This window comes from Meles meles, chromosome 20 (genome assembly GCF_922984935.1).
Source record: "Meles meles chromosome 20, mMelMel3.1 paternal haplotype, whole genome shotgun sequence".
Taxonomy (NCBI): Eukaryota; Metazoa; Chordata; class Mammalia; order Carnivora; family Mustelidae; genus Meles; species Meles meles.
The window spans coordinates 47,984,916-48,008,743 of record NC_060085.1 but is presented as its reverse complement, the minus strand read 5'-3'; the positions used below and the strand labels follow the sequence as shown (position 1 = coordinate 48,008,743).

Here is a 23,828-nt window from a genome sequence, read left to right as displayed (position 1 = left end):
AAGCATAATGAGATCATCTGGACCCCTTCAAAAAGCCAAACACCTAGAGACACTCCTAAGAGCCAAAATAAATCTTTTTCTATTTTGCTTAAACCAGTTTCATCTGAATATCTACAACTTGTATCTAAAAGAGTCTTTGTTTCTTTTTTTTTTTTTTTTTTTTAAGAAAGATAGAGAGTAGGGTGCAGAGGGGCAGAGGGAGAGGAAGAGAAAATCTTAAACAGGCTCCATGCCAGCACAGAGCTCGCTGGGGCAGGTGGGGCCAGGAGGGTGTTGGGGGGGGGCGGGGGGGGGGGCTTCATCTCACAACCCTGAGATCATTGACCTGAGCTAAAATCAAGAGTTGGACACTGAACTAATTGAACCACCCAGGTGTCCTTTTAAATTTTTTTTTTTTAATGTCTTCTAGGAACCGAAATGGTCTTTTTTTTTTATTTTATTTATTTATTTGACAGACAGAGATCACAAGTAGGCACAGAGGCAGCCAGAGAGAGAGGAAGGGAAGCAGGCTCCCTGCTGAGCAGAGAGCCCAATGCGGGGCTCAATCCCAGGACCCTGGGATCATGACCTGAGCTGAAGGCAGAGGCTTTAACCCACTGAGCCACCCAGGCGCCCCCCTTTTAAATTTTTTTTAAAGATTTTTATTTATTTATTTGACAGAGAGAGATCACAAGTAGGCAGAGAGGCAGGCAGAGAGAGAGAGAGAGGAAAAGCAGGCTCCCTGCCGAGCAGAGAGCCTGATGCGGGACTCCATCCCAGGACCCTGAGATCATGACCTGAGCCGAAGGCAGAGGCTTAACCCACTGAGCCACCCAGGCGCCCAACCCCCTTTTAAATTTTTAATAGAGTATATAGGTGATATGTAATATTATATTAGTTTCAGGTATACAACATAGTGATTTGACAATTACATATATTACAAAATACTCACTATAAGAAGTGTATTTACCACCTGTCACCATACAATTATTACTCTATTATTGACAATATTACCTAAACTGTACTTATTTATCTTATACCTTTAAGTTTATATTTCTTAACCCCCTTCACCTATTTTGCCTATTTGCCTCACCCCCTCCCTAATACGGTCGTTATCTGTGTAAAGCCTTATTTTTTTTTAAAGATTTTATTTATTTATTAGACAGACAGAGATCACAGTAGGCAGAGAGGCAGGCAGGGAGAAAGGGAGAAGCAGGTTCCCTGCTGGGCAGAGAGCCCGATCTGGGCCTCGATCCCAGGACCCTGGGATCATGACCCAGGCTGAAGGCAGAGGCTTTGACCCACTGAGCCACCCAGGTGCCCCATAAAGCCTTATTTTTTTAATTTAATCTTTAATGGAAAAAGACTTAAAAACTGGAAAGTTTCAGTTCTTTGTAAGTGATTTATGAAACAATATTGAAAGAATTTAGGGAACCATTTATTTTTAAAACTTTAAGTGAGGTAATCCTTGGCAAATTAAAGAACTATGCTTTGATGTGACTGAAGTCACCTAAACTATGTAACCTGGGAATATGAGTGTGCGTTCAGTTATTCTAGAAGTATTTACTGTGCACTTCCCAGGGAAGCCATCAAAATTCATTCTCTTTTTTACATGAGTAATTTATGTTCACTGGAGCAACTTAGAAAATACAGACACAAAGAAAATAAACAAAAATTATGTATCATTCAACCATACAAAGAGTTACTATTACCATTTTGGGGTACACTGACCCGGACTTTTTTTTCTGCACAGGTAATAATAGACCATTATTGATTGAGTGTCTCAGCCAAGCTAAACATTAGGCTCAGCGCTGTCTGTGGATCATTATTTCCTGTATCCTCACATTAATTCGGTGAAGCAGTGACTTTCATTATCGTGATTTTATGGTTTGAGGAACTGAGACACTATGAAGTTGAGGAACTTGTCCTGGATCACACAGCTAGTACATGGCAGTGCTTGGTTGAATGAAATAGTCTTTTATTATTTGAATACAAAAATAGGATCAAAGTCTTCCATATCTTGCTTTCTTTGCTCAAAAACGTATCTCGGAGATATTGTCGTATAATAAACCTATCACTTCATTTTTAAACACTGCAGTGTTTTAGAACAGATGAACTTCAAGTCACTCAACCAAATGCTACCGTGGACTTCAGGCTGGTTCTAATTTTCCCCCAACTGCGGTGCCCATAGTCCAGGGTAGGTCTGGTAGTTTCCACGAAGTGTCTTTTACCAACTAGAAATACACAGAGCTTCATAATCTGCCGTTCACTGTCCCTAAACCATGAACTCCATCCTCTAGCCACCCTGATGGGCTGGCCCTTTCCTGATAAGGCATGACCATTCACATGGCTACATCTTTCTTTCTTTCTTTCTTTTTTTTTTTTTTAACATAGCTACATCTTTAAACAAAGTGCTTCTTCTATTCTGCCAGGGATTCCCAGTCCTCAGAAGTCGCCTGTCCGATTTCTTGATTCCCAGCCTCGTGCTTTATCAACCTGGGCTGGCCTCTCGGGACACCTACAAGATAAATGGAGAAAGACCACGCCACAGCTGTGCCTAGCGCATTATACCCCTCATCGTTCTCAGATGTGTTTCTAGAGTGCGTGGAATTTCTTATCCATCTTGGAAACCCCAATGCTTACCAGTGTGCCTGGCACACAGTTCAGCAATTGCTTGCTGAATTACAGGAAACTGAATTAGGATAGAACCAGACAGAGGGCATAATGCTAAGCGAAGTAAGTCCATCAGGGAAAAACAATTATCATGATCTCATTCATATGTGGAATTTAAGAAACTGTAAAACAGAGGATCGTAGGGGAAGAGAGGAAAAAAGAAAACAAAAGGAAATCAGAGAGGGAGACAAACTATTAGAGACTCTTAATCACAGGAAACAAACTGAGGGTTGCTGGAGGGGAGGAGGTGGGGGGATGGGGTGACTGGGTGTTGGGCATTCAGGAGGGCGCATGATGTAATGAGCACTGGGTATTGTGTGAGACTGCTGAATCACTGACCTCTACCTCTGAAACCAATAATACATTATGTTAATTAATTGAATTTAAATTTTTTAAAAAAGGAAACGGAATTATTAACAATAGCAACCACAGCAGTGGCAGTAGCTATTTTCTATCGAGCATTTACTCTGCTCTAAGAGTAAATGCTAACCCAAGGCTAACTGCCTTGGGTATGTTACTTTAGTTAACACACATCTATATAAAGCAGTACTCTTATTGCCTCTTTTCTGGATGAGGAACACTGAATCTTTGAGAGGTCAATTAACTCCCCCAAGATCACCCGACTAATAAATAAAAGAACTAGGATTTGAGTACAGTCCAGGTACAGAGCCCATGCCCTTAATCATCATAGTCGAAGCCTCCTGCAACACTATGACCTGTATCCATCCTTTGAACAAATATTGACTGAGCACCTGCCCTTAGCTGGCCCTGGACACCCAGCAAGATACACACAGTCCTCGACTTCCAGAAACTGACAATCTAAAGAATCAGATCAGATCTGAGTAAGGTTCAGAATTGCCTGGAGTTCATGTTGAAAGGACAGATTTCCTAGCTCTGGCGATTCTGATTCTGGGGGTAAAGCCCCGAAATCTGTGTTTACGTAAGGTCCCAGGCAGGACTGACTTTCAGCCAGTAGGCACTGGCCTGGCCCCGCTGGATGTTAAAATACTGACGTTATTTCCGAACCGGTCGGTAAACATACATCACTCCCAGATGCCCTGAGTGTAGGTGACCAACTGTCCCGGGTTTGCCTGGGAATGTTCCAGTTTCAGCAGCGAAAGTCTGACATCTGGGGAAAGCACAACAGTTGTTTACCACATCTGAGTATCCCCTATCCCTCCAGTTAACCCTGATCTTTCCCAGATCTGCCATGGTTCAGAGATTACGGGGTTAAAGCCTGACACAGATAGGCCTCTCTGATCATAAGAGCCTCAGTTCTGAAGTCCTTGCCTTTTCTGGTGTTAAAGGTTTTGAATACCACCTCTGACCCAAGTGATTCTGAGGCAGATGGCCTGCAGACCCCTCCATGAGGAATATTAGTCCAGTTGCCTGATGCCAGAGCAGGCATTGAGAAGATTTTTTTAAAAAAATGTAATGCTAGAGGGCGCCTGGGTGGCTCACTGGGTTGAGCCTCTGCCTTCGGCTCAGGTCATGATCCCAGGGTCCTGGGATCGAGCCCTGCAGCGGGCTCTCTGTTCCACGGGGAGCCTGCTTCTCCCTCTCTCTCTCTGCCTGCTTCTCTGCCTACTTGTGATCTCTGTCTGTCAAATAAATAAAATCTTTAAAAAAAAAATGTAATGCTAGAAACATTTCTATGATGCTTAGTATGGGGCCAGGAACCCTAAGAACTCCACACAAAGTAACTCATTTAATCCTCACTACAATACTAAGGAGATACAGTTACTATGCCCATTTTATAGATGCAGTAACTGAGGCCCAAGATCACTTAGCTACTGAGGGGGCAGAACAGGATTTGAATCCAACTTGGCTCCAGAGTCTGTCCAGCACGCAAGCCAAGACACACCCTCCCGTTCGGCAGACCTAGACTCTTGGTTACAGCCAAAGCCTCCGACGACTCTGTCCCTCAGAGACACAGCTGGAGATCTGGCTATCTTGCTCGGAGCCGCAAGGTCTAGATCCGAGCCAGTGAGACACTGTGCAAAGGCTTGGGGCCGGAAGGCAACACTGAGGTCTCCCTTCCGATAATTGGCTCCTGTCTACGGCCATACCACCCTGAACACACCCGATCTTGTCTGATCTCGGAAGCTAAGCAGGGTCGGGCCTGGTTAGTACTTGGATGGGAGACCGATAATTGGCTCCTGGAGGAGCTGTTTTCCGTCCTCACAGAGGCTCTCCTCACATGGCAGCAAACTCTGAATATCAACCATATTTAGGAGCGAGGGACTGAAGCATATGTCAGAGCCGGAGAGAGGAACCAAGTGACAGCCTTCTTCTGGGAAGGAGTGTGAGTTTTTTACAGGCAAGGCTGCTTTTTTCAGTGAACTTCTCCTCTTCATTTTGGAGTCCACCTGTTACCAGACCAGATGGCCCCCCGCTAGCCTTTTCTTTTACAGGCTTCAAATAAAATGCAACACCCTCTGGGCTTTAACCAAATTCCACCCACTGACACTAGCTCCCTCTTTACCCAGGTGCTCTTAAAGTCACAAAATTTGACACCTACACAAGATGACATTCACGACTGGGAGGAGGGGGCCCGAGTGGGTGCTCAGACTTTCATTGAGCCCTTCAGTAGACACTTGCTGGGCTCTCCTGGTGCACCGAGCAGCAGGCTGGGTTTGCAGGCATGGAGGAGAGCGGCAGCAATGGCCTCTGCCCCTCACGGAGCTTACAGTCCTGTGGCCACTGAAATGGGATCGTTCCATCCAGGGTGTCTGCCCGAGGAGTGTGACCTACTGGCAATCAGGGAGGCCGTCACCTAAAGGGGATGCGTGAAAGCTTCGACCACAAAGAAAAAGGCTCAGAATGGGTGGAGGAAACAGATAATTCCAAACACAAGGGTCTGTGTTGGCAAAAAAGCCTGGAAGCTGGGACAAGGATACAGAGCAGCTGCGGAGGAAGGCAGGCGTGCTGGAACTCGCTGGCCTTCGTGAGACACGTGGCCATCCTCCTGAGGGTACAGCAGCATTCCAAACAGCACCATGACCCGGAGAGAGATCTGCATTTTTAGCAGATTCTTTTGACCTATGGCTCATCAGTAGCACAGGCAGAGCTGGGCCTTGAATTCAAGTCTCTCCGGCTCCCTGTCCGGCATTCTTTCCCGCCAGCCCAGATGGTGAGCCCGGTCTTAGCAGGTGTGTTGGAGGAACCTCATTCCGAGTATGTCCAAACCCTTGACGAAAGTCTGCATCTTCTGTGTTGTTAGAGTGAAGGAGGGCTCGAAGGGCAGCCCCACAGGGATGGCCTGAGCAACCCCTCAGCTCCCTTATGTCTAAGCTGTGTGGTCTTGAGAAAGTTCATGAACTCCCTGGGTCTCTGTTTCTCATTTGTAAAATGAAAATAAAAATCTAGTTCAGATCACCCTGGTGACCCTTTAAAATGGTAATGCATGTAATGTGTTTGACCTAAAAATCAACACTCAGTACATAGGAACTCTTCTAATTAGAGCTCCCTTCTCTGAAGGGGAGTCAGCAGTTTTTCCCAAAGTTTTCTGTACATGTTCTTTTACTGTCTGCCGAGAGGAAAGACCCCACTGTGTTTTGTTTTCTCGGAGGGCCTTCCCTAGTCCAATAAGGCTCATCCCTGCCCTGGCTATGGGGAGTAACCCAGGCCTGGCCAACCATATGCTCCAACCCCATCAAGAGCTGGCTTATGGATTCCCAGACGGCCAATGATAATCATGGCCTGGGAGACACATGTAGATGCTGTGAGCACAACGCTGTCCCTTCCTCACAGTTGAAGATGCCGGCAGCCATGTTCACCAGAGGCCGACGCCCTGGGAGAAATTAGAAAAGCAGATCTGAGAGTCAGATGAACAGAGGGAATTTGGGCAGCACGGCATTGTTGGGTCTAGCCCCTGAGGTCACGGTTGTCACAGCTCTTTTTGGTTTTGGGTTTTGTTGTTTTGTTTTTTTTTAAATCAATTCTGTGAACTACCTCAACAGCGCTCAAGTTTCTCAAGTCACTAAATCCCCATCTCGCTTTAGCAAAGCTGAGAGGAGTTTTGACACTTGCAACCGTAAGAGTTCTGACAAGTTGTCTCTTTGCCAGGGTCACAGGCAATTATGAATCATCAACTGTGATGTGTTTAAAGAGACCTCAAAAGGTCATCCAGGACAGCAGATTGACAAACAAACAAGCAAAAAAAAAAAAAAAGACAAAAAAAATGCTCTGGTTTTCAGTAGCAAAATCTTCTTTTCAAGCTTCAGGAACCCAAATATATAAAACCAATGAAAGAGGAAGTGCTAGTGTCGCTGCAAGAATGTGGGGGCCCCTCAGCCCTGCCTGCCATTCCCCATTCTGTCCACCTCCCTTGCATCCAGTTGAAAACAACCATCTGGTCCAACTTCCCACATCAGGAACCACCTTGACCACATCTTTGACACCTGGTCCTCAAGCCGCCACTGAACACGTCCCCAGCCGGCCCCTGAGGATGACTCGAGGCAGTCCACTCCCTTTTGCAGACTTCTGTGATAGCAACATGGTTCCTCATCACCTCCTGGTAACACTTACCCATGGGTCTGAGTCCTTTGGGCTAAAACAGGCTAGTTAAATACACCTTTCCTGTGGCAGCCCTTCCTGAAAGACACTTTTCATGTCCCACTTAGTTCCTGGCTTATGCAGCCTTAATTCCTTCCGACTGTTCCTCGTGGGACCTCATGTCCAGCTGGTGAGATGCCTAAAATAGGCAGACTGCTGTACAAGGTGTGATTTAAGGAGGGACAGAGAGACAGAAGGCTTAGAGAAAGTGTTTACTGAAACACACACACACACACACACACACACACAGGTTTATGGCACCCCCATTACTTGCCATGTGGGCATTCTCCCTGTGCCAGGCACTGCACAGGGCTGTACGCACCTTCTTTTTCTCCTTGAGCCCTCCCAACACATCCAAGAATTGGGGGAGGACTTCTATCTTAGAAGATGAGGCCCAGAGGAGTTAAAGTACCTGGCTCAAGTTTAAGAATCAATATTTGGTAAGACTGGGATTTGAACTCCGCTCTCATCTACTCCAAAGCTTGGGGTTTTAGGTATATTTCTATTAGAAGACATGGCTGTCCTTGCTGTTGGCCATTCAGCCCTGGGAGATGATAGAATGGGGCACTGAAAGGATAGCAAAGTATAGATAAATTTATACAGGCTTTATTTATAACACTGTGGTCAGGACACAAGGCAGACACCTCCTTTGCAGGTAAGCCTTGGAGAAAATTCTCTTTTTTAATTTGTGTGTGTGTGTGTGTGTGTGTGGTTTTTTAAAAATATTTTATTTATTTATTTATATACAGAGGGAGAGACAGGGAAAGAGGGAACACAACCCAGGGGAGAGGGAGAGAGAGGAGGCTCCCCCCTGAGCAGGGAGCCCGATGCGGGGCTCCATCCCAGGACCTTGGGATCATGACCTGAGCCAAAGGCAGATACTTACAAAGGCAGACTGAGCCACCCAGGCACCCCATTAATTTGTGTTTTTAACTGAAGCATAACTGACTCACAATATCCTAGTAGTTTTGGGTGTGCGTCAAAATGATTTGATATTTTTATACATAATGAAATGATCCCATGGTAAGTCTAGCCACCATCTGTCACCATATAAAGTCATTACAAAATTAAGGACTCTATTCCCTATGCTATACCTTACATCCCAGCGACTTGTTTATTTTATAACCAGAAGTTTCTATCTCTTCATCCCCTTCACCTATTTCTCCTGCTCCGCAACCCCCACTTCCCTCTGAGAACCAACAAGTTCTCTTGTATCTGTGAGTCTGTTTCTGGTGTGTTGTGTGTGCTCGTTTGTTTTGTTTTTTAGATTCCACATATGAATGAAATCCTACAGTATTTGTCTTTTGGAGACACTTCTGTTTAAACATAACATAGTTACTGCATGTTAGAGATGATTTAATGTACTATTCGAGCAAGCAATCAATGAAAACGTGGGGCTCTGGGGTTGGAACGGTGGGTATGACTGTCTGCGTGACTAAACGGATTATAGTTAACCCAGCTTCCCTTTTTTGCTCGCCCGTAGAGAACCTTTAAGTTCTTTCACATCACGAACTCCACTTTGGATGCCACCAGGTTTGAGGAAGAGAACCTGGGGAGCAGAGAGGTGAAGGAACTGGCTTTGTCCACCCTGGATCTCATGCTTTCACCAGGAAGGGAACTCGGTCTCTGCTCCCTGCTTTCTAGCTTCAGGGACACATCGGCATTCCATGGCTGTGTCTGATGTTCTTTTAAAATGTACCTTAGGGACGCCTGACTGGGTCAGTGCCTGGTAGAGCACAGGACTCTTGATCTCGGGTTCAGGAGTTCAAGCCCACATTAGGTATTGAGATTCCTTAAGAAAACTAAAAATAAATATGTAAATAAATAAATAAGTAAATTTTAAAAATTGAAGCTCAAAAGTTAAAAACAAACAAAGAAACAAACAAAACCCTCCCAAATACAAAAAAAGTACCAGGTGTGAACCCTAACAGTAATAGTAGCAATACTACGCCTGATGACTTTATTGAACAATTGCTAGGCACAGGGACACACATCCTCTCACTTACCATTCAGCATGCCTACCGAGGTAGTACTGCTAAGATCCATTTGTAACAGACATGGTCATTGAGTTTGGGGGAAACTGGGTAACATAGTGAGGTCTCTGCCCAAGCTCGTCCATTTGCTAAAGGCACGGCTGATACTCGAATTCTGATATTTGACCTAGAGCCAGCTATCCTGATATGTTAGGTGAAAAAAGCAGGTTTTAAAACAGAAGAGGCCTTTATTCAGGAACGAAAAGGAACAAAGCATGTTACCCACAACAGCAGGGATGAGTCTCATAAAAAGTATGTGAGTGAAAGAAGAGAGATAAACATTTACACAGTGTTTGAGTCCATTGACTTGAGACATTCAACTGATAAAATTCTAGAAAACGCACACTGATCGTAACAGAAAGCGAATCAGCAGTTACCAGTGGCTGGAAGGGGCAGGAGGGAGATTATTGGGGCATAAGTAACCATTTTCTTGATTCTCTGGATTGTGGTGATGGTTTCCCAGGTGTACAGAAATGTCAAAACTACGGGGCGCCTGGCTAACTCAGTCGGTGGAGTGTATGACTCCTGCTCTCAGTGTTGTAAGTTTGAGCCCCACATTGGCTATAGAGATCACTTAAAAACAAAATCTTAGGGGCACCTGTGTGGCTCACCTGTGCAACTAAACGGATTATAGTTAACCCAGCTTCCCTTTTTTGCTCGCCCGTAGAGAACCTTTAAGTTCTTTCACATCACGAACCCCACTTTGGATGCCACCGGGTTTGAGGAAGAGAACCTGGGGAGCATCTGCCTTTGGCTCAGATCATGATCTCAGGGTCCTGGGATCGAGTCCCACCCTGGGCTCCCTGTTCAGCAAGGAGTCAGCTTCCCTCCCTCTGCCCCTCACTCTGCTCATGTGCACTCTCTCCCTCTCTCTCTCTCAAATAATAAATAAAATCTTTTTTAAAAAATACTGTGTTAGGCATGATTCTGGTTTGGTTTTTAAGGGAAAAAATGAAAACATACACAAGACATATGTATGTAGATATATTTATCTATACCTTCACATGACTCACAAGGTCCTATGTGATCTAAGGGACCCTGACCGCCTCCCAGCATCATCGCTCACCACTGGCCCTTGAACCCTCCATGCTGGGCACAGAGTCTGACCTTCCTTCCCTCCATGGCCCCAAGCACTTGCTCACCTCCGGGCTTTCTCTCTTGTTCGATTCTCTCTGTCTGGGACACTGTCTCTGCTCCACACCTTCCCTTGGTTTACTCCTCTTGATTCTTTAGGCCTTATCTAGGATGTCCTCTCCTCCCTCAGACCAGAGCACTTGCCTTTCCCACCTGGTATCTGTAATCATTGAATTCTGTTCTCTGTAGTTACTTTGTAAGTTTCGGGAAGGCAAGAGACTGTCTTTGGTTTGTGGAGGTTTTCTTACTAGTAACACCACACCCCACTCACGGAAGGCACTCACTAGATCCGTGACTGAATGAATGACCAAAATGATATCTTAAAGTCCTAGTGAATAAGAACGTGTATATACCAAGAAAAAAAGAAGAAGAACTTGTACTATATATACTAACATAGTAGTGTTGAGAAGCACATAGGATTGATATTCTCCAATATGCGGGCCAACATAAAATTAGGAATGCACGTCAAGGCAGCCTGTCACGGAGCAGTTACAAATGTCATATTCAGAGTCACTCAGACCTGGTTCTACCAGTTGTCAGCTAAGTAACCTTGGGCAAGTTAGTGTATCTCTCTGTACCTCTGTTTTCTTCTCTGTATAATGGGGATATAGAGATATTCTGCCAGTGCTAGGAAGTTTCAATCAGACCACGCACGGGAAGTGCTTACTGTGGCAGAGCCCCACACTGTAGGTGCCCAGTGACTGTCCATAATCACGAGCATTGTCACTCGGACCAACTGAGTATCATCTGTCAGCCAACACCTCACATTTATTCGAATTCTTTTTCTTTTTTTTTCTTCTGTTTTTTTTTTTTAAAGATTTTATTTATTTATTTGACAGAGAGAGACACAGGGAGAGAGGGAACACAAGCAGGGGGAGTGGGAGAGGGAGAAGCAGGCTTCCCACCGAGCAGGGAGCCAGATGCGGGGCTCAATCCCAGGACCCTGGGATCATGACCTGAGCCTACGGGAGATGCTTACCGACTGAGCCACCCACACGTCCCTAGTTCTCTTTTTCTACCAAACATTTCTCATATAGTACCTTATCTGCTCCTATGGGAACCTTATTGGGAGGTGGCGCGGATGTTATTATTACTCATTTTAAAGGGAAGCCGAAACCCAGAGAAGTTAAATGACTTTACCCAAACGAGACAAACGGTGGCTCGAAGGGTCCATCCCTTAGTTCACCACCCTACAGAGGCTACCTGCTGAGTCTTGCCTGCCCCTTAGACATAAAAGTGACTGAAGGCCCCTATCCATCCCCGGAGGCAAGCCCAACTTTTTCTGGTAGTTCCTGGAACGCCGTGTTCTCTCAGCCGCCAGGCTGAATCCTGTTCCTACTATTTTATCTCAGTTGCATCTCACCTCAGGCGGCTCATAACCTCTATCTGCTTGGCTCCAACAGCAGGTGGAACACAGCTTCCTTTCCTTCGTCCTCACGCCAACCCCTCCAAAAACTCCCTCACCTAACAGAGGTACAAAAGTCCCCACCACTATGCCCGCCCCTGTTCCTGCATGCTCACCATCTCCCCCACCCCCTTCTTCCTCACACTTGCTGCTCCTCTGTTCCCCAAGACTGCCCTCCCTCTGAGCTGCTCCTTTCCCACAGAAATACTGAAATCTCCCCATCTGATTAGGCAAGACACTTTACCATCACTCACTCACACACACACACACACACACACACACTCCCCTCAGATATTATTTGCCTTGAACGTCAGGGCTCAGCTGAAGAAAGACCCACCAAACCTGGCTCCCCACTTCATTTGCCTCAGAGTTTGGAGGATTTGCTCTGTTTGGCTCAGCACAAAAACCTGTTCAATGGTGTATTCAATTTTATTTTTTTCCCCGATATTAAAAAAATGGACACATTTTGCCTAAAACCCTGGTTTCCGGCTTCTTTCAAAAACCTAGGGAGGACGTGACAACATGGTGGAGGGCGGTGGGCTCCCTGATCAAACATGGCAGCAGCAAGCTGCCCCTTCTGCCAGGCGAGACTGTTACTCTTCACCAGAATCCACCAGAACCCTGGGTTTGTGTGACTCAAAAGTCTGGCCTCTGGAAGCATCTGAGTTGTAATCCCTTCTCTGGCGATATAACCCAACTGGCACAAGTTTTACGTCAGTCCTCTTCCTTCCCTTCTGTAAGTGGAAAGACCCAGTATAGAGATATTCATTTTTCCACTGATGTAAATTATACTACCACCCCAAATTAGATAGCAGAAACAGTTACATGCAGTTTGGTTTTAAATACATTTTCCACCCCAATGCAAAAATGTTATACAGCATATTTAGATTCTTTCCCCCTCTCACAGTAAAGGTTTTTTTTTTTTTTTCCTCATGACAACTAAAATTCCCATTATTCAACTGTCTACCATGTGCTTTGAGATTTGGGGATGATTCTAGCTGATTCTAGAATTGTAGCTGAAGAAGCATCGTTTCTGTCTTATGAGTAGCTTGCTGCAACGTAGCCCCTAGCATCTTTGATTTAACGCTCATTAATTGAATTGCCCTCTAGTATACTGTTCAAAGCTCCACGCCTGTTTTCTGCAGTAGCTCCAACTCCTCTGAGGCCTAACTTCACTGTTGCTCCCTCTCCCAATTTGCATTATTAGCTGACCCTCAATTTCTTCCACCAGTCCTTACCCTGGAGCAGACACAAACTGGTCCCACCTGCGTAAACAGCCTCACCGATGACACTGAATAGCCATCTGATTTGTTTTGTCTTGAGGCCACACCATCCGAAAGGGCAGAGCAAAACTAAAGCAGAAGTTCTCAAAGTGTAGTCCCTGGGAACCCGTTGGAAAATGCGGACCCCCCTCAGTCCCAGCCCAGACCTACTGATTCCAAATTTGAATTTTAACAAGACCCTCCCCACCCCGTGATTCATAAATAAATAAATAAGAAACGAGGTCATTTCTTCAGTGAAGAGGACAGTGAAGGAAATAAAAGAGGGGGATGTGACAGTGACTAGGAAGAGGCCACTTTCCAGATGCAACTGTTCTCTGAAAGTTTACAGTCTCAGGAGCTATTTACACTCTTCATGATTCCAAAGGACCCTAATGAGCTTTTTTTCATGGAAGCTCTACCTATCTGTAATTGCCATTCTAGAAGTTAAGACAAAGAAATGTTTTAAATATTGTCAACTCCTTGAAACATAGTAAATATTACATATTAACATACTTTTTTTAAAAAAAGAATTTATTTATTTGACAGAGGGTGAGAGAAGGAGAGAGAGCACAAGCAGGGGGAGTAGCAAAGGGAAAGGGGGAAGCAGGCTCCCTGCTCAGCACCCTGAGATCATGACCTGAGCTGGAGGGAGAGGTTTAACCCACTGAGCCACCCGATGCCCCTAGATACTTTTTGTGAGAGTAGCCATGCTTTCTAAAACAAAACAAAACAACAATTAATGAGCAGAATGGCGCTTGTTTGCTACTCTCTTTCAATGTTGCCTTCACAGAGGACAGCTGGATTCTCCGACCTGCTTCTGCAGTCTGTTGCTGCACCGCCTGTCTTACCGTCTTTGGAAAACTCCACTGCACACTGGGGAGAGAAACAGGGATAATGGCAAATAGCCCCTTAACGCTGTCATGAAACTGGTTTTGGTTTTGCACACCTTGGAAGGGTGGGAGTCCCCAGGCCGGCCGCTAGGACCGGTGCTGTGACGCCGTGGTGAAGAAATGCCTCACAGGGAAGTCGAACGTGAAACACGTTCTCTATGATGAGTCTTCTGTGGGAAGACTTCTCACTCACTAGAAACAACATAGAGTTTGTGCAGAGAGGATGTCAGTGTGACTCCTGGTCCCAAATTGGTCCTAGCTGCGGGACGATGGATAGGTCCCGTGTCCTCTCTCAGCCTCAGTTTCCTGGTCTGTGTCATAAGGAGCGGGATCTCTAATATTCCAGCCCCATCCTCGTTCCCCACCCCCACCGGACCCCCACCCCAAGGGCGTGGGAGGTCCCAGAGGGAACCTCAGAGTAACTCTTCATTTGCCCAGCAGAGGGCGATGGAGACCAGCCCTGGGTGGACACCTTGCACTTCACCGGCCCTTCACCACCTCCTCACTCAGACATAAGATCCCCTCGTGATCCGGGCGGTTTCCTTGGCACCAGTCGGCACCAGGTGTCTCAGGCAACCCGGGCCATCTCTCGGGAGCGGCTGGGAGCCAGAGAGCCCTTCATATTGACCCAAACGTGGTCAGGCTGGGATGCTCTGACTCTCCAAAGAAGTCTGGGAAGAACAGAGGGGGAAGAACTGGTTTAGGCAAAGACACCTTCCCACCCCCATCCGCACTGGACCTTTCGGTGAGGAACCACCCAGGAGCTGTTGACTCCTCGCAGGGAAAACCGGGCGGGGTGGCCGGAAGAGAACAAGACGGAGCGCTGCGCCAGCTCTCCCAGGGGGCTGCCTGCCTGCAGCCGCGGGGCTGTGCTTGCATCGGCGCTGCCAGGGCTGGGGCAGCGGCCGCCAGCGACGTCAGCCGCCTTCCCAGAAGAATTCCACTGCCTGCGGCCAGCGGCTGGGGCGGTGTGGGGGCGGGGGCTTTTGGTTTCGAGGATGACACCACTGGCAAGCTGCGTCTCCGGTTCGCACTCTGTTGTCATGGAGACGACAGCATCCTGGCAGTCTTGGTGAGGCCAACCTGCCTCAGAAGTGACCCGGACCTCCTGCGGGAAGCCGCTGAGCTCTTCGGGCTCTTCGGGCCGGCCCAGTGAGATGGGGGCTGCAGGTCCCGCCCGCTCCCCTGGGGACGCCCTGCTGGGCCACCTTTCTTTTTATGCAGGATTATCAGGACTCCAAGCACTCTCACCCAACCGTTGGCTAAGGAACATTTCCCCCCACCCCGCAAATCGAAACACAAAGAACAACCCAAAGAGACAGGACGTGCCTGGCAAAACAGACTTTTCAATACTCTGAATTCTTGTTTTGTTTTTGTTTTTTTAATCTTTTTGGAGCAGTTTCTTACGATTCTCTTTAAAATATTCCCTGGCTTCATCCACCTTCGGTACAGTATTTGTTTTAAGTCACTCGGGGCAAGCTTAATATGGAGCATCTAGCCTGTGCCTTGAATTGACGTTTTATTTATTTATTTATTTTTTTTTTTTTACTGCACAGAGACCAGGCATTTAGTCTTTAATTATGTGTTAGTAATGATTGAGAAGATCAGGGCAGCAATCATCCTAAAGAAGGAATAAGAAATCTACAATAATAACCTAAATAAATGCAGCTAACAGTGACTGAATGCCCACCCAATGTCAGGCACTGGGCGAAATCCTCTATAGTCATTTTACCACTTTCGATATCCATGATTCTCTGAGGTGGGTTTCATTGTTTTGATTCACACTCTGCAGGCTAAGAAACTGAGGCACAAAGAAGTAAAGTAACTTGTCTATGTCCTACAGCTAGTAGTTTAATACTTAGTAACTAATACAATCATATCCTGGTCCATAGTAAGCATTCAATACAATTGCACTCTGCTTTAGAAAGAACAGGAAGAGGGCAGTGCACACAAGCATCCCCAAAACCTCATTCATTTGTGCCTCTTCCACCTAAGATTTCTTATAATATGAAAATGGGCTAGGGTAGGGTTCCTTTTTTCTCCATGGGTTGGGGTGAGGGGGAGTTGCTAAGCAAATATCAGAAACAAAGTGAGAATATTTTTATAGGACATTTTGGAGTTTAGAAAGTACTTTGCTCCCCAGAACCTAACTTCATCTCCACAACACTCCTGAGTAGTTAGAACTGGTCATCCTAGTCCCAATTTACACGCAAATTTTTCTTTTCAGAAAATCTTTTTAACCGCTTTTTAAAAAGCGGACTTCAAGGACACAAAGCTAAACCACACACGATAGCCAAAAAGTAGACACAATCCAAATGTCCATCAATTCATGAATGAATAAATAAAATATGGTATACGCACACAACGGAATATTAGTCAGCCTTGAAAAAAAATTCTGACAGGTGCTACAACATGGATAACTTGAAGACATTATGCTAAGTGAAATAAACCAGTCACAAAAGGACACATTTTGTAGGATTCCACTTTTATGAGGTACCTAGCCCAGACAGATTTATAGAGACAGAAAGTTAAATAAATGGAAGTTATCAGGGGCTGGCATTGGGGGTGGGGGGAGGAGGAAACGGGATTATTGTTTAATGCCTCTACAGTTTCTGCTCAGGAGGGGGAACTAGGTGTAGAAATGGATGGTAGTGACAGTTACCCAACATGGGGAATGTACTGAAGGTGACTCACATGTATACTTGTGTACGTGTGTATTTATGATGATTACAATGATCAATTTTGTTATTATAGAAGATGGTTACAATGATCAGTTTTGTTATGTATTATTTTGCCACAATGAAAAAAAATGTACAGAAAGCCAACCACCCCAGTGCTCTCCGTTCCTTTCCACTCCGTCTTTTGAAAGGAGATTCTCCTGCATTTATGAAAACGGCTTTAACCTAAGACCCATTTCTTGACTTTGCAGGGGTTGCTGCCTCCACTTGAAAGTAAGAAAACGTCACACCTTTAAAAATAGCTCACAGTCGTGCCTTTTCGATAACTACGGGAGCCTGGTATTCCCCTCAGGTAGTCCACATGAGCAAGATCTGGCAGGGAGGGGGGAGGACTGGGAGTGAGTCACTGGTTTGGCAGGTGAGTTCATCATGGGGTGACCGTCTGCATTGAGCAGGCTCCCCACCTCCCACGTCTCCCATCTTCTCCCCTCCGGGGCAGCTAAGTCAACAGCCAGCTTACTTCCAAGTCTAGCTGCTCTGGTGGGATGTTCAGTGGGAAACATTCCTCTTTATGACTCTGTGACTCAACACCCCAGCAGATGGGTTCACGAAGGCTCTGGTAACCAAAGCCAGCTCTGAGGTCAAAACCCTGGATTGCCAAGTCATGGTCTATAAGCAAAAGAGGGGAGACATACATTCTTGGGAAGGGAGAGGAGAGAGCTTGTTCTCTGCTGGAATGCTCAATATCTAAGAAATGATGGAGTTGTTTTCCTTATCTTGATTATCCTGATTAAGACACCCTGAGACAGTGGCACATGGAAGAGGACAGTAAATATTTGGTAAATGATTCTTACTTGGGAGGAGTTCAACCACAAGGACAATCCCAAACTCATAGTAAAACATATATATTTTTAGGTTTTACCAATTCCGGTTTTCTCAAAGAGGCATCGGAATTAGAGCTTGATATGTTTTTGTGGAACAGACACAGGCTTCATGTGGACAGTTTTGGTATCAATACAAAGAACCATGATGTTTGTTATGCAGGTATTTAGGTTATTAATAAGTGGTAATGTGAAGGGACTTTCTTGGACATGTTTGTACACTCATCTAGCAACCATTAGCAGAGGTACCATGCATATAAAATGAAAGAGAGTGAGAAAGAGAAAGTTTTTGATTTATTTCTTTTGTCTTTTTCCTCTTTGGTGTCTATATTGTTGAGTCAACCTGGTATGGTTTAAGATACATGAACCTTAGCATAAGACAAGCCTTTTATTAGTCAGGCAGAGACACTAGGTTGCAAGGGACATAAAAATGCATTCAGATTACCTGGGGGGAAATCCAAATGATGGCTTCAGGCACAGTTGTATCCAGGTGCCCAAATGGTAATGTTAGGCATCTGTTGATCTAGAACTCTGAATTCTGCCTTCATAAGCCCACAAAGTTAGCCAAAGATCTTCCAATAGCTCTGGGCTTATCTCTACAGGTCTAAGACCTCATTAGAAAGAAATCTTCCTTCCCAGTAAAATTATCTCGCAGACTAAGAACCTCACAGACTGAGGAAAAGGTAGATGCTGTTTCCATAATAAAAGGTAATGGTTGCTGGGCAGGCAAAAATAAGAGGTGTATACTCTGTACACCTGTGGGAGAGAGGGTTTACAATTGAGGTGCCACTTTCCTAGTTTGTCAGTGAGTCAGTCTGGTGGGGTGAAATGTTTGTGCTCTGGACTCAGTAGCCCCAAGTCAAAACTCTGGCTTTTCACTAGCTCTCTGGTCTCCGACAATTTCCTTAAAAGTAATCAGGCTAATAATAACTACCATGTTTTGAACATGAGACAGTTGCTAGGCATTATGTGTGTTATCTTGTTTACTCGACAAATCTGCAAGGTAGCTATTATTGTCCCATTTTACAGATGAGGAAGCTGAGGTCCAGAGGGATTAAGTGACCCACCCAAGGTCATTAAGCTAGTAAGGGTCACTCCAGCCCAAGGCAGTCTGGTTCAAAGTGGGCTCTCTGGGTCCCCCTCTCCTTGCCTGCAAAAGGGTATGAGATGGAGAAGAAAGGGTTAGAAGGAAGATGAAGAGGAAAAGGAGAAACAATAGTAAAATGCCCATAACAATATGAAGTGTGCAGTAGATCTACTTCTCTTTGTCTGTTTCTTCCGCTCTTGCTTTCCCTTGCTTCCTTTCTCTTCCTTCCTTCTTTTTTTTTTTTTTAAGATTTTAATTATTTATTCGACAGACAGATCACAAGCAGGCAGAGAGGCAGCCAGAGAGAGAGGAAGGGAAGTAGGCTCCCCGCGGAGCAGAGAGCCCATGCGAAGCTCCATCCCAGGACTCTGGGATCATGACCTGAGCCCAAGGCAGAGGCTTTAACCCACTGAGCCACCCAGGCACCCCCTTTCTCTTTCTTTTTTTTGGTTACTTCATATGGTCCTGATTTTTTCCTTCTTTCCTTCTCCCTCTTTCCTTCCCTCCCTCCTGCTCTCCATTCTCCCTTCCTTCTCCCCCACCCCAACATTCTTTTCTTTTCTTCTATTTTCTTTTCATTCTTTTCTTCTATTTTTTTTTTTTTTTAGATTTTTATTTCTGTGTCAGAGAGAGAGAGAGAGAAAGCACAAGCATGGGACGCAACAAGCAGAGGGAGAAGCAGTCTCCCCACTGAGCAAGGAGCCGGATATGGGATCATGACCTGAGCCGAAGACAGATACTTAACCCACTGAGCCACCCAGGTGTCCCTCTCTAGCCTCTTTTTAAAGTCCTGGCCTGGTGCAGGCCACTACTTGTGGATCACAATGGAGGCAGGGTAAACACTGGCGCTTTATTGGTTCTTTACAGCACTCATCCTCACAAATATGGCACCCCAAAGGAACCCACAGCCATGAACCCCAGGGCAGCACTCTGACTTGCCCGAGATCAAGTTGTAGTTCACTGGGAAGGAGAAAAACCAAGGCAGAGAGCGTTCCTTCAATGCCCACCTCACGCCTCCGTGCTGGCTGATCTCCATCCTGACTGACGTCTGGCACTTGCAGGAACACCCTCGCTCACTGGTTTTGGCTTCGGCCTTTGCCTGACCTCCCAGAGTCCGCCCAGAGCCTCCTGAAAGAGAAAGGAAGTGAGCGCCCAGTGAAGACTGCCTTGGGGCTTTGAGATAAGCACCTTTCACTTGGACCTGTTGTAACTAGAAATCAAGAGGAGTTGACGTACAGCGGAGAGGGCAGCTCCTGGGCTGTTGGGGGTGGGGGGGCGGAGTCTCCCAGGTAGATGCCAGGTTGCCCCCTAGAATATGGCCTTCCTGAGGAAGGACAAGGACTTGGAAAACAGTAAACCCCTAACTCCTTAATAATCATTTTATAGAGTTCTGGCCTTGGGGACAGGAAGTCCACATCGGTGGGCAGAGTCTCCCCCCAACACCCTCAAAATCTCCACCACTCCCAGGCTCCCCCATGACAGCTCACAGAATGTGTGTGAGAGGTGTGAGAGTGTATAAGTCTTCCTGCACATGCCAGAAACCTTGTTTGGAGTGAGGGCCTCCCCAAAGATCAAGCCCCTTGGGTTCCTCCACATGGGTTCCCTACCGACGCGAGCCCTGCAGTGGGTTTCAGGGTCTTCCCTCTTGGGCACCACCACTAGCAGCAGAAATCGCTTCCTGTTCACCCCTCTCCAACCTACAGGGAAGGCCCTTGGGCAGGGGAGCTGTGGGCTGAGGAAAGGCCGCCTGGCACAGCTCCCACTTAGGGCCACCTCGACCCAGAGCATTTGTAATCCCCATTTCATAGATGAGGAAACTGAGACCCCCCAGGTCAGCTAATAGGAACATGCAGTGTCTGCTCACCAAACTATTTCATGGGCTTCAGTCACCTCCAAGATAGATGCCCGACACCAGGCACTACAATTTCCTCACCAGCGCTTCTCATACCTTAATGTATACACACAGGACCAGGGAGCTCGTTAAGACGCAGGTTCTGATTCAGCAGGTTCTGGGCGGGGCCTGAGATCCTGCGTTTCTGACAGGACAGGTGACATGACTGCTGCTGGTCTGGGACCACACTCCGAGCAGCCAGGCTCTGTCTGCAGCTGCCTTTCCCATGAGCCTGGGAGAGAGTACACTTAAGCTCAGCACCCAAGCAGTAGTGATGGGAGGTCTAGCATCGTGCTCTCAGAACTGAGATGTGCCGGGAAAGGGCGCCTGGGTGGCTCGGTAGGTTAAGCATCAGACTGTTGGTTTCCGCTTAGGTCACAGGCTCAGGGTCCTGAGATTGAGCTCCTCCCCATCCCAATCAGGCTCCCTCAGCCAGGAGTCTGCTTGGGGTTCTCTCCCTGTCCCTCTGCTCCTCCCCCACCAGGCACTCTCTCTCTCTCTCTCTCTCTCTCTCTCAAATAAATAAATAAGTCTTAAAAAAAAAAAAAGGAACTGAGATGTGCTGTGAGTATAAAATATACACCAGATTCTGAAGATTTAGTAAAACTAAAGTGATGTAAAATATCTCTCTAAAAACTTCTTGTATGAATTATGTTAAAGTCATAGTATTTTAGATATACCGGGTAAAATAAAATATATTCTAAAATTTATTTCACCTGCATCTTCTTACGTTTTTTCATGTGAGTCCTAGAAAATTTTATTTATTTATTTATTTTTAAAAAATATTTTATTTATTTATTTGAGAGAGAGAGAGAGGTCACAGGTAGGCAGAGAGTCAGGCAGAGAAAGAGGGGGAAGCAGGCTCCCCACTGAGCAGAGAGCCCGATGCGGGCCTCAATCCCAGGACCCTGGGATCATGACCTGAGCTGAAGGCAGAGGCTTAACCCACTGAGCCACCCAGGTGCCCGAGTCCTTAAATTGTGTGTGTGGCCTGCGATATATTTTCACTGAAGAGCTCTGGTCTAGGAGTAGGGGTTGCCAACCAGGCAGGGGCAATGTTGCCCCCCAGGGGATATGTGGCAATGTCTGGAGACATGTTTTTGGTTGTCATATCCGAGGGTGTTGCTGCTCGCATCTAATAGGCAGAGGCCAGAGATAGTAAATATTCTACAATACATAGGACAGCCCCTCACAACCTAGAATTATCCAGACTAAAATGCCAGTAGCGCCAACGCGGCAGCAGAAGTCTGGTCTGGAGTCATCTCCACTTCTCTGACGTTGTTTATTACTTCTCCATTCATTGTTTTTGTTCCCTCTCCTAGAATGTGCGTCCCAGGAGACCCGGGGTGACGCCCACCCGTGGGCCGTAGGACAGTGCCTGCTGTGCACTCCAGGACACCTAGGACAGCTCTAGCATGCATGGCCCTCTGCAATATCCTCGGAGGATCTCCCCGACTCCCTGAGCCAGCCAGGTGGTTTGAATCCGTCCATGCAAATCAGCCCAGGCTCAGCAGCCCTGAGAGGACAGCAGAGTGCAATGGGACTGCTCCGCCCTGCAACCGAGCTGGCACGAGACAGACGCGTCTAGGCTGGGTCGCCCTCCCAGTTGCACACGAGTCCATCTATCAGCGGCAGCCATTAGGCCCAGGAGCAGAGATAGGAATTGTCTCTGAAGTGCTGTCTGTCTTCTGCCCGCCTGGCCAGCCACACCCTGGCAGGCTTTTCACAGATCAGGCTGCTTCGGTTTCCAGGGACTTTATTTACCGCGCAGGAGTGGTTTCAAAGGGCTGGCTGCAGCCCAGCTGATCCACCGCCTTTCCTTAGTGGCGGGGCCCTGAGAAAGCCCAGACCCAGGATTTCTAAGGAAGAGTCCTGTTCTCGAGAAGGCTCTCCCTCCACGAGAAGCCGGTGGGTGGGGAGGGTGAGGCCAAAAGAACAACCCGGGTCCACCCAGGGCGTGCGAGGGAACAGAACTCGAGCAGATTAACTTCGCCTGTTCAGATAACTCTTTAATCTTCGGTATAAAGTCTTGAAAGCCACGGTTCTGGGCCTTCTCCTTTCCCACTCGGCACTCCCTAAGGTGGGGCCCTGTCGGTTCGAGTCGGGAGCCCAAGTCTGGCCCCTGAGCTGGCCTCTGCGGCCTCGGGGAAGTGAGGGAAGTGCTGTAGGCCTCGGTTTTCTCTTCTGCAGAATGGAGGGAGGGAAGGGGGGGGGGTTGTCAGGCCGATCTTTAAATCTTCGAGCATTTCGCTCTAGTCTTCAAGAAAGAATCCAGGCTCCCGAGCAGGTGCAAGCTTTAGTCCCGGCAGCCTCCTGTGTCCCAGCCCGCCGTCCACTTCCTTGCCTTGCGTTATAAACACATCTCAAGCTTCAGCGGCAATGGCCCACCTTCAGGTTCGTTAGTGTGCCTGACAGTTCTTAGGGCATGTCCTTCTGCTCCTCTACAGAATCTTCTAGAGTACGGCTTCACAGCCTGCACGGTGGATCCCGTGGCACGTGTTGACCTTGTGCCCTGCAGCAAGTTACTTAACTCTTTGCGTGCCTCATTCTCTTCTGGGAAATGAGAATAATAGAGGTACCTGATTTATAGGGTGATATGTGCTGGTTAAGTGGGGTGATTCCTCTTTGGTTGTTAGCAACAGTGCCAAACACCTAGAAAGCAGCAAGGCAAAAGGCTCCCGTCATCATGATCATCAGTTCTGGGAACTGTTCCCACTCACCTCTCAGGAATCAGCCCCGTCGTCACCTCTTTCAGGAAGCCTTCCCTGACTCCCACCTGCCAGCTGAGGTCGCTGCCCCTCCTCTGGGTTCTGACTCACCCTGAGCTCACCTCGGTCACCACCCTTATCGCCTGTGTGGTAACGGTCTGTTTACTAGTCTCAATAGACTGTCACTTCCTTTAGCAGAGGTTGGAAATGGACCGCTTGCTGACCCAAACCACAGGTGTGCTTTAAGTGGACTGCAAGGGAATTGGGAAACATTTTAATGGAGGCAATTCTTTAAAAAAGCTATGAAAAAAATATAAAAAAATAAAGCCTGTGGAAAAAAAATAGGATGATTTTACATAAAAACCTAGATCTCCAGCTTTTCTTGGAAAATTAGGAACTGTGCTAACCCAAGCCACCATCATCACCGGCACCTGGCACCCGCACAATGTTACCTTCCGCAGGCTCCAGCTGTTGTCTGCGGCAGGCCCAACCCAGTCCAATTAGCTCACACCCTCTGCCCCAGAAATCCAGTGAGATAAGTTATCTTCTTAATCTGGGCACTTTTGAGAGTGAAAGGGGGATGGTATTTATAACCACAAATCAACAGGACAGCCCAGGTAAAAACCAGAGCATACGTCCCCCCCAACCCC

The 23,828-nt window shown here is 46.8% G+C and overlaps 2 pseudogenes; one reads left to right on the top strand and one right to left on the bottom strand.

Moving 5' to 3' along the window:
- Window positions 1–21,891, bottom strand: part of LOC123932229 — a 41,347-nt pseudogene extending 19,456 nt beyond the window's left edge.
- Window positions 4,708–4,829, top strand: LOC123933281 (annotated as a pseudogene).
- Window positions 21,892–23,828: the final 1,937 nt, after the last annotated feature.